General features: G+C 37.6%; 1 long non-coding RNA gene across 1 annotated transcript in view; it reads right to left on the bottom strand.

The window, feature by feature from the left end:
• Positions 1 to 2286: 2286 nt before the first annotated feature.
• The window catches only part of LOC140505958 (uncharacterized), a 64515-nt gene continuing 54608 nt past the window's right edge, over positions 2287 to 12193 (bottom strand). Inside the window, exons 3-4 of the long non-coding RNA XR_011967718.1 lie at positions 4431 to 4995; positions 2287 to 3834 (exon numbers count right to left, since the gene is read on the bottom strand). This is a non-coding gene — a long non-coding RNA (uncharacterized lncRNA). The remainder of the gene's footprint in view (positions 3835 to 4430; positions 4996 to 12193) is intronic.

Raw genomic sequence — 12193 nt, forward strand, 5'->3', positions numbered from 1 at the left:
AGACCCAAGAACTCTGATCAATGTAATAACCTCTCCTGGCAGAAAGGTGATAGGCCAGAAGTACAATATGAGACATACATTTTCAGACACAGAAAACATATTGATTTGTTTAACTTAACTACACTTTTTTTATAAGGAAAGGTTCCTGTGGGAGGAGTTTGGAAGGAGGGCTGGTAGATCATAAGAGTGATTCAAAGAAAGTAGAAAAGAATATACATAGACATAGATGAGAACAGAGGGGAGTTCAGAAGGGGACATTAAAAAGGACAGTAATTTTATTATTAGGTTAAATTTAATATAGCTTTTTTTTAACTATACAACTGATATTCACACTTTCATAGAATTCTTTTTTCTGTTCTCTGTTGAAATGTTCGTGTTGATTGATTTTTATGTTCATAATAACAAAATTTAATAAAAGAAGTATATCTAAGTTTCCAAATTGATACAATGCCTCTGAAAATGGGTTTGGCCAAACCCTTAGATACCTTGAGAATACTTCATTTTTGACATTTAAAGTTATTTAATCAGGGCAGAGTCAAGATGATGGAGTAAAAACACAGATTTGCTAGAGCTCTCTCCCCAAACCCAGTTAAATACCTGTAAAAAATTACTCTGGACAAATTCTGGTGCTACAGAACCCACAGAATGATGGAATGAAGCAAATCTCTAGCCCCAGACAACCTGGCAATCTGACAGCAAGTGTCTATCATGCTGGGGTGGGAGCAGAGTGTAACCCAATGTGGGCCACACTGGGCACAGATGGGACCAGAGCAAACCTTGGGGGAACTGAATCTCTGGCACCTGGAGTGGTTTCCAGACTTCACAATCCCAAAATGTTGAGAACAAATTGGAAATTCAGTGGAAAAAACTTGTGGGATATGTGTGAGAGACTAGGATGGGCCAGTCCCAGCCACAGGGCTGGTAGAGGAGGCAAAGGAGCCTGCAACAGCAGGGCAGCAGCAGCAGCAGCTGCTATTTCTGGAGCTCTAGGCCCACAGACTGTGGGGGGATTGAGCAGTTGACAGCACACACCCCCAATCCCACTGGGAGCAGAAAACTACCAAAGAGCTCAAAAGTCAAGTAAATGACTGGGGAAATGAACAAAAACCAGAAAAAAAAAATCAGACAATAGAATCTTACTCTGGTGACAAGGAAGTTCAAAATATACAAACAGAAGACCACAACAATGACAATAAAATCAAAGCTCCTGCATCCAAAGCCTCCAAGAAAAATATGAATCAGTCTAAGGCCATAGAAAAGCTCAAAAAGGATTTTGGAAATCAAATAAGAGAAGTAGAGGAAAAATTGGGAAAAGAAATGAGACTGATGCAAGAAAATCATGAAAAAACAAGTCAACTGTTTGGTAAAGGGGACCCAAAAATGCTGCAGAAAATAACATTAAAAAAATAGACTAACCCAAATGGCAAAAGTGATCCAAAAAGCCAATGAGGAGAAGAATGCCCTAAAAAGCAGAACTGGCCAGATGGAAAAGAAGGTCCAAAAGCTCACTGAAGATAATAATTCCTTAAAGATTAGAATGGAGCAGATGGAAGTCAATGACTATATGAAAAACCAAAAAATTATAAAACAAGGCCAAGGGAATGAAAAAATAGCAGACAATGTGAAATATCTCAATGCAAAACAACTGACCTGGAAAATAGATCCAGGAGAGACAATTTAAAAATTATTGAACTATCTGAAAGCCATGATCAAAAAAAGAGCCTAGACATCATCTTTCATGAAATTATCGAGGAAATCTGCCCTGAACTAAAACCAGAGGGCAAAAGAGATATTGAAAGAATCCACCAATTGCCTCCTGAAAGAGATCCCACAAGGAAAACTCCTAGGAATATTGTAGCCAAATTCCAGAGTTCTGAGATCAAGGAGAAAATATTGCAAGCAGCCAGAAAGAAATAATTCAAGTATTGTGGAAACAAAATCAGGATAACATAAGATCTTGCAGTTTTTACATTAAGGAATTGCAAGGTTTGGAATATGATACTACAGATGCCAAAGAAGTTAGAATTAAAACCAAGAATCACCTACCCAACAAAACTGAGTATAATACTTCAGGGGAAAAATGGTCATTCAATGAAATAGAGGATTTTCAAGTATTCTTGATGAAAAGACCAAAGCTAAATAGAAAATTTCACTTTCAAATTCAAGAATCAAAATAAGTATGAAAAAGTAAACAAGAAAGAGAAATCACAAGGGACTTACTAAAGTCAAACTGTTTACATTCCAAATGGAAATATAATATTTGTAACTCTTGAAACTTTTCTCAGTATTAGGGTAGTCAGAGGGATTATATTTATAGACAGCGGGCACAGGGTGAGACGAATATGAAGGGATGATGTCTAAAAAAATTAATTAATGGATTAGAAAGGAATGTATTGGGAGAAGAAGAAATAGAATGGGGTAAATTATCTCTCACATAAAAGAGGCAAGAAAAAGCTTTTTCAGTGGAGGGGAAGAGGGGGGAGGTGAAAGAAAAAGAGTGAACCTTACTCTCATTGGATTTGGCTTAAAGAGGAAATAACATGCACACTCAATTTGGTATGAAAATCTATCTTACACTACAATAAAGTACAGAGGAAAGGGTTAAGCAGGGAGTTGGGGAGTGATAGAAGGGAAGGCAAATAGGAGGAGAGGATAATTAGAAGCAAATACTTTTGAGAAGGGACAGGTCAAAAGAGAATAGAATAAATGGAGAGCAGGATAGGATTGAGGGAAATATAGTTAGTCTTTCACAATATGACTGTTATGGAAGTGTTGTGCATGACTACACATTTGTAACCTATATTGAATTATTTGCCTTCTTGGGGGGTGGGTGAGGAGGGAGGAAGAGACAGAAGTTTGAACTCAAAGTCTGAAAAATGAATGCTGAAAATTGTTTTCACATGCAGTGTGAAATAAGACACACAGGCAATGGGATATAGAGATCTATCTTGCCCTATAGGAAAATACAGAGAAGAGGATAAGAGAAGGAAGAGGTATGATAGAAGGGAGGGAAGATTAGGGGAAGGGATAATCAGTATGCACACCATCTTGGGGTGGGCACAAAGGAGAGATGGGGAGAAAATTTGAAACTCTTGAAAATTTGAAAGTCTTGTGGAAGTGAATGTTGAAAACTAAAAATAAATAAATTAACTAATTTTTGAAAAATAAAATCATTTAATCCAACCTTCTCATTTTATAGATGAGCCAACTGAGACCCAGGAAGTTTAGTGGCTTACACAAGGCCACATAGCTTGCTAATGGCACAACCAGCCCTAGAAACCCATATTTCCTTACTCTACTATGACATCCTGCCTCCCTTAAAAAAATGTTAACTAATTTGCTGAGTAAATAAGAAATGGCAAATTCAATCCAACACTATCACAAGAAACATAAGGTTCCATTTATAAGTAAGTGTCTCAGGCAGCAACTCTTACTTGTTAAGACCTGATTATTCCATTTTTTTCTGATTATTCAGATGTCTTCCTTTCCACCCTCACTGGATTTCTTCAGTGAGATTATTTTTGTCACTCACTAAGAGGTCTCCAAAAAGGAAGTGTGCCAGGGATAGAAGCTGAAATTCAAAATGGTTTGTATTGCTACTTATTAGCAGTGCCAGTGAAGTGTTTCTTGGAAAAATAAATTTTAAATGTTCATGTGATTTTTTTATTGTTTGTGGAATTCTATCATGACAGAGTTTTTATACATTTTACCATTCCTTACTGTAACCTGTAGTCCAGAACCCCAATCTCTTGGTTTACATACAGTGGACTGATTTTGAGAGTCAAACCAAATTTCATTCTCTCTTTGGCTCTTCTTGTCCCCATCCAAAATTACCTACAGATATAGATACACAGAAGAGTTATAATGTAGTTTGTGTATAGTTAACCTCAGAGGTAGGCAAATAAATCCCTAGATCTTATACAAAAACCCCAAAACTGCAGAAAACACATAAAGGATCCACAGTACTTCACAAAAACTTTGGTCCAATTTTAAGCCCTCTCTGCTAAGACTATACAACATGTGGCTTGGATTCCACTCCAAAGAGAAATAAATTTTGGGATTGCTACAGAGGAGAACCTATCCCATTTGACTAATAGCAGCAGAAGATAAAAGCCAGGCCTCTTGTTTTCCCACATTATGGCTTAAGTTCCCCTGCTGCTCATCCAATATTGGTGGCCACATGCATGATAAAGTTCTCATCTCCTAGATACTAGAAATGCCCAGGAAATAACTCTTTCTCTCTTTTCAATAAACCTTACTATCACTCTATAACTCTTAAGTCTCTCATAAAGTCATACATGTTATATATGTATCAAGAGGCATTTCCTGATAGAAATTTAGAACTTCAAATCATAAATGACCAAATGAAAATATTTTCTCAATCACTAAATAATGAGATAAATATAAATCACACAGCTCTAAGGTTTTACCTCGCACCGCGCAAATTAGCAAAGATGACAAAAGATGGGAACGATGTACTGTTGGTAGAGCTGTGAAGTGGTCCAATCGGTTTAGACTTCGATTAGGAGGCAGCTGGTAGCGCAAGTGAATACTGTGCACTAATCTGGACCCCAGAAGGTGTCAGTTCACACGTAGCTTCGGATACTTCCTTGCTTTGCGACCCTCGGTAAGTGACTTAATCTCTCAGCTTTCCTCAATCAACTCTGTACACTAAACCTGTAGGGACAGGCGATCTTTGACATATAACAGATGAGGCAAAATACAGTGTTCTCAATGTATTTTTTCAATCATTCTTCTTAGGGCATTCTGAGCATCCTGGGTCATGGTGTCTGCTTCATCCAAGATGATACATTTAAAACCTTTCACAGTTGTTATCTTCGTGCCAACAAAACTCAGGATTTGACTGTGTATAATATCTATTCCTCAGTCCTCTGAAGCATTCAGTTCCAGGACAGTAAGTTTAACTTTTTGTCTTTGTAGAATTATTTAGCACAAGGCAGGATGGTAGATGTCTTTCCTAGAGGATGTCTTGCCCTAGAATAACCAGAGAAAAGTACATGTGATAGTCAATCTTCCCTGAAAAACTTTTGAATCATGCTTAGAATATCCTAAATGAGAGATCAGATCATTTAGTATCTGTGGCTGATATTTCGCAATCCAGGACAGGTTCCTATCCTTGGTTGCCAATGTTGATGCCTACTGATGTTGCTGCCTGACAGCAAAAGCCTCCATGGCGGTGCTAAGAGATAGATGAATCTTAATGACTCTGGGGTTTTTGGAAGGGAACTAGAGGTCACTGACTCAATTCGTGATGTGGTGCTATGACTGTGATTCAAACTATTGTTTTCAAACCCTTGTTGACTCACAAGAGTGCAGCCATGGAAAAGTATAAAAACTGAAACTATGTATTTTCTAACATTCCTGAGCTATATCAATATCAATCTGGCCAGAGATTTTTAGGGACTAAGAACATCAGGTTTGCAGCCCTTTGGTGGATGTTATATAACTTTGCATTGTTTCCTTATTATCAAATACTAACTACTTATTTGCTGATTCTCTGTTAAGAGTAAAAGCAGCTGTTTGTAGCAACCAAGCATTTTTGTCTGCTTCCAACTCTGTCATGCCAAGATCACATGAGCAGGGCTTAATGATAGCTAGTCTAGATAAGAGGTGGGGTTCAATCCTGGATAAGGACTTAAGACTGGTACTTGATTAAGTAAATCCACAAATGCATTCACCCTTCCTTGCTGTTGACAATATATCAGTACAGTCCCGCACAGAAAGGTGGAACTGGGGCAAAGAAGGTTGCTAACTCTTTGAGAACCAGGAAGAGGTTAGCACTTTGTACTACTTTCCAGTTGGGAGTATTTGCAACCATTAGGATCAGCATGGCACTGCCCAGAAACCAAATACTCAAACTGAACAGGACTGGTTGAGCAAGTAGCTTTAAGCATCACTGCTGAGCGATTTAATTTACATGATCTAAGAAGGCTATGTCATTGAGAAAACAAAGACTAGGAATTTGACGACAATGTGAATTTGTTAACAATAGGATAAAATTTCCAAAGGGCATAGCTGAACGAGTGACCATTTAAGGAACTGGCAGAAAAGGACAGAGAGTGAGAATGATGAGGATTGAACAGGGATGAGAGTGTGGAGATAGATAACAGGGAAGTTTTTTTCTGGCAAATGGTGGATCTAAATGATAGGAATTAGAACAGGAAGAGGAAGCAGATAGCTCTCCTAGCCATGAAGGAGAGATAGTATCAAAAATGGGCATCTATAAATATAACCAGGGCCATGTTTCTAATTAGAATGATGGCATGATAATGATTCTGACAATGGTATCTCCCATGGGGAGATTACTTGGTTTATGGTTTGAGTAAGATGAGGTAGGTTGATAGGAGGGTCCAATGATGAAGAAAGCCTTGGCCAACGTTCTCTTCTTGGAAGAGCCCTCCAGTTAATATTAGGGTTGGACTTCAGAAAGCTTCATTGGTACTTTGAGCCCTGAGACCATACGTGACTTTGAGGCCATGGACTCTCCCGTGCAGCTCTCTGTATTTCAGAAGCAATGAGGAGAGAATACTGGAAAATTTAAATGTCTGGTTAGCACTTCTTCTGAGATGCTCAAAGATATACTCAGGAAAAAGTCAGCAGACCTGGAGTCTGGATGCTTCAGTTTATGGTGGAGAAGGCCAATATCACTTAGAGGGCTATTCTAATAATCTTGGTAGTAGGAGAGGATGGCCAGGGAACAATAGATTTCAGAATTTAAGGACTTGAAGTAACAGAACTGCCCATTAATAAGACCTCACCTTTTATATAGTACTTCAAGTTTCTTCACAACAATCCTGTCAGGTAGCCAGTGAAAGCCCCATCATTCCCATTTCACAGCTGAGGAACTGAAACTTAGAGAAGCTGCAATTTGCCCAGAGTCATGCATCTAATAATTTGGAACCATGACTTGAACCCAATTCTCATCTCCAAGTTCACTACATAACCAACCCATAGCCAAATCTTGTCATTTCTACCTTCAAAACAGCTCTCATGTACATTATGTTCTCTCTACTCATAGTTTACAGCCCTAGTTTAAGACCTCAACACATCTCACCTGGCTGCTATGATCACCTTATAAATGGTCTTCCTGCCTTAATTTTCTCCTCCAATCCATCTCAGCTGCCAAGATACTGTTTCTAAACTACAGATCTGACTGTATTGCTCTCCTGCTCGGTGAACTCCAGTGGCTCCCTGTTGCTTTCAGGTAAAACTCTTTTGCTTGGTATTTAAAGCTTTTCATAACCATGCCCCTTTCTACCTACCCACTTTTTTATATCTTACTTGTCTCCATAAACTAAGATCCAGCTACACTGACCTACTTCTGTTATTTTCCATACACAACTTCTCCCCATTCCATGCCTTTTCACTGTATGCCCCCCATTCCTGGCATGGTCTCCTACACCCCCATTTCTTAATATCTTTAGCTGTCTTCAAGAATCACCTCTAATCTCACATTTACAGAAGGGTTTTGCAGATTCCCCTTTCAAATTACCTTCATCTATTCTGTATACATCTTCTATGTACCTGGTTATTCACATCTTCCCCCTTCTTAGAATGTATACTCCTTGATGCAGGGAGAAGGTCTTTGCCTTTCTTTGTGACAGTTTAACAGCTAGAAATAAAATAATTCACTGTTTTTCCATTACTTCAAAGATATGACAAATGTTTTCCTCAAAATACTCTTAAGAAAAGAAATGCAATATGTATTAGGCATAGAATTTTCAGACTGTAAAGGAGTTCAGATTACCTATTCCAATTCCCTTACTTTATAGGAGAGGAAAAGCAGACCCAGAGAAGAAAAGTGACTTGGCCAAGTTCATGAAATCTGTTAAGTGGCAGACCAGGTCTCTTCAAATCTTGGTCAATGATCTGTCCACTATACCATATTACAGGTGGTACAGTGCATAGAGTACCAAGCCTGGAATCAGGAAGACCTGAGTTCAAATATGACCTCAGATACTTGCTAGCCGTGTGACCCTGGTCAAGGCTCTTAGCCACTATGTGCCTCAGTTTTCTCATTGTAAAATGGGAATAATAATAGCACCTACTTTCCAGGATTATTTTGAGGACCAAACAAGCTAATAATTATAATTATTAAGTGCTTAGCACAGTGCCTGGCACATTGTAAATGCACATATAAATGGCACATATAAATGTTAACTATCATCATCATCATCATCATCACCATCACCATCACCATCACCATCACCATCACCATCACCATCACCATCATCACCATCACCATCATCACCACCACCACCTTGATCCCAGCTGGTCAAAAAAATCTCTCAGATTTGGCACCAATGACTGTTTCTACTATATTATTCAAAGTCAACCCACTGAACACAAACTCAACAAAAATAATTTCTAAATGTGAAAACATGTTTGTTATGTAATACTTTAGATTTTTAGATATATTTACAGATTTAATCTGGAAATATTCTTCAGTTTTATTAGAAAGAAACATAACCCAGACAGTAGAAAGTCTTATTTCCCTTAGAAAGATAGATTGAAACCAGTTTTGCTGAAAGAGAAGCAAGAATAATGATATTTTTCCTAGATTAAGCAGAATCCCTGCAAGGGTTCTGAGACACTTGGAGTACAAATCTCTGCTTCCTGCTTATTGCTCTCCCTTCTGTCAAACAACAGACTTTAGGTAGTTACTCTGGGCTACTCTCTCTTACACCCACTTTCCACTCTCAGGTCTATTTAAAGTGTTAAAATGGTGGTGGAGCATGGGTGAGAAAAGCAATGGATTATGATATGTGGGTATTAGCCCCAGCTTTACCACTCTGTCTACAGACAAAGGCATCATTTTATTCAGTTTTTATTAATAGCAGCAAGTGTTAGATACTTTGTGGACTAGAGCAGGGAGGAAAGGCAGAGACAGGGTGTGGGTGTAAGTATTATGCCACCTCATTATGCCATTTTTTCCACTTTAATTTCAGAAACACCAAAATAGACAATGGAAAAAACACGTTTTCCAACTTTACAACTGGAAACAAGACATTGGTTTTTGTGGTTCATTAGAGAAGTGAGAAGCATTAGATAACATACCCAACTATAACACATAACCTTGGTTATGGTCAGTTGATTTCCCTTGATGGAGATTTCCTCAGGCTAACGCAATCTGTAATATGTGGTGCACCTACAGGAAGTGCCATCTTAGTGTTCTAAGGGAATTAGAGGTCAAAAATGTATTGACGTTTCAGTGTTTGAATCAGGGTCACAAAAAATACCTTAATGTGTGTCTGACAATTAAATTAGCCGAGTCCAACATGGCATCCAGTTGTTTGTTGCCAAATGACAATTCTGAGAACATAGCTAAATGGCATGCAGTATTTCTAGAGATGATGAGTGCCAATTTGTCTCTATGCCCAGCAATAGTAAAATATTTTTAATATCTATTATATGCTCACAGTAGGCTAAGTGAACTTAAAATAAAGACTCCATGCCTGCCCTTAAGGTGAAAACACATCTGTTTCCACACTTACAACATTAGGAACATAGAATGTCAGAACTGGAAAGGTCCACAGATTTAAGCTCAAGCCTTTCATTTTAAGTGGAGAAACTGAGGCACACAAAGGTGAAATGACATATCCAAGATTATATGGGCAGAGCTAGAACACAACACCAGGTTTTCCTAATTCCCAACCCACTGTTCTTTTTGCTAGACCATACTGACAAAATATTCATTCGTAAAAGTCACTCAGAATTTTTATGAAATCTATACTTTAAAATATTTGGGGGGATAGGGAAAAGTGATTGAAAATATTACTGAAGATGAATCAATATGAAATTCAAAGTTACTCTACATCTTAACCTTAAATTTCATTAAACTTAGTAACTGGTCAGAGAAATGGTTTGTTTTTTAAATGTGTACACTTCACCTTCATTTACTAGACATTTATTGAATATCCCCAAGGCCCAAATCACTGTGTTATATATTGCACCACAACTCAAATTCTTCTTTCCCTTTACCCTCCAAAAAGGAAGATTTCTCTGGGAATCAAAAATGTATTAAAGCCATATGTAATTGTAAGAAGTTATAAACTTTTTCCAGTGACAGTTTAAAAACAGAAAAGACTTCTAAATATGCCATTTTGGATTTACATGATGCCAATATACTTCAACTCATCATGATGATCTAGGTTTTTGCACTGTTTCCCATTTGGTTCAGTTTTCTGGATCCCACAGTCAATAGAGAGGAAAGGACCTTTTTTTTAATGGCAGAAAGGGGTAAAAAATACCTATCAATATCATTTTCTCAGAATTATGTCCATGATCTCACCACACTTTGTTGAATGTGAATATATATTCTTTATAAGGGAAGAACTAATGAAATCTGACGATTAAACATCTTTTCTAATGTCTTTGTTTTCCGTCTATCACTAGTGGTAGAGTAGAAAGAGTATTGCATCTGGAGTCAGAGGACCCCGGGTCAAATCCCTCTTTTCATGAATAATGTCTGGCAAGTAGGCTCTCCAGGCCTTAGTTTCCTCATCTGTCAAATGAGAGATGTTAGGTTCCTTCCAGCTCTGAGTCTATGACCCTCCTCAGGAAAACATTTTTGCAAGCTCAACAAAAGGCTTCCTAATTTTGTACAAGGCTTACTCAGATCTTCCTTTGCCCCAGATTTCAAGCAATAAAATGTGATCCAAATTTAATTTCAGCCTTATGCATATAGAAACTAGTCAGCAAGTAGTCCACATGTTCAGCCAGGCTGGGAGATCTCTAAAGAGCTATTGTAGTCAGTAAATTGTATTTCGTGTCATACTCAATCAGTTTCTACCAAATTAACAGTGATTACAAGTTTCTCAACTTACCACAGGGAGGGCAAATAATTGATGGCAGCTGGTAGTATTTAATATCACATAGACCTCAGCAGATGAAGGAATTCTAGCCTAACCTTGAACAAAATTTGAAAGGCCAAGAACATTTAGAGGCAATGTCTCCTGCTATCTGATTCTTTCCCCCTTGCTAACCTTCATTTGAGTGTCTGAATATTTTTTAAATTACTCACAGAAGTTCTATCCCCTCCTCAGGGACCAAGAGGAAACGCAAGGTACCCACCAACCTCTCTTCCAGGAATTGGAAACAGTTCCCTCAACAAGAAGGACTCTGCAGTCATTCTGCAGACTTTTAAAAACAACAGTCAATTTCCTCACATTTTGCAAATGTTTCAAAACTCTAAGCAAGAACAGTGATATTGTGAGAGATTGTAGGAAGGGCTGCAAGAGACCTTGAACATCACCTATTCTAGTTGTATAGGCAAGGAAAAAGAAGTGAAGGGATTGTTTTAAAAATATCTGCAATGTCTGCCTGTAGTTTGTTTTTCACAAAACTTAAAGGAGAAGCAAAAATGCCAAAGCACTTCTTATGCAACTTGGCTTTACAATAGTTCAATATGCTAAAATATCTGACTTACTTTGTTGAATTAAAATCCAAGACCATGTGTGTGTGTGTGTGTGTGTGTGTGTGTGCGCGCGCGCGCCCCTAAGTGCACAAGGGGGATGTGTATGTTCTTCAATATTATGCATGCATATTGGGGAAGAAGGAAATGTAAATATTTAATTACTGTAGCAATCATTTTGAAAGAGATACACAATTATTCCAACCCTAAGTAACCTCTGCAGTTTGAAGGAACCCTTTATGTGACTTTAGCCTGAAAGTTCTTGATGATCTATTTGCCTGGGTACTTTAAGAAAGGCAGAAACTGAAGTTAGAAGGCATTTCTGAGGATATATCTTTGACTTACTAAAAATAGAAGCACCAAAAAAAATAGCCTAACCTTGCTGTTTGTTTTTTGAATTGAACAAAGACTGCTGCTGGGTCAGTGCAGGCATTTAAGGTCCCCATTCAAAATAACAAAATAACTGTTTAAAAAGAAAAAGAAAAAAGGTAGGATATTAAGATTATGAGAGAAAAAAACTGATTCATTAAAGTAAAAATATTTTTCCTACAATAGTATCATATGAAAACCAATTGGCAAATTATTAATAACAGTAATAATAGCTGATACTTATAAATACTTTTAATTTTGCAAAGCACTTTGTATTCATGATCTTACCTAATGAATTTTGCATTACAGAGCTTGAAATATTTAAATCAATTTCATTCAAACCAAAATGGACTTGGAGTCCTTTACTATTAATTGGAGACCAACTTTCTG

Source organism: Notamacropus eugenii, chromosome 5, assembly GCF_028372415.1.
Source record: "Notamacropus eugenii isolate mMacEug1 chromosome 5, mMacEug1.pri_v2, whole genome shotgun sequence".
In the NCBI taxonomy this organism is placed as follows: Eukaryota; Metazoa; Chordata; class Mammalia; order Diprotodontia; family Macropodidae; genus Notamacropus; species Notamacropus eugenii.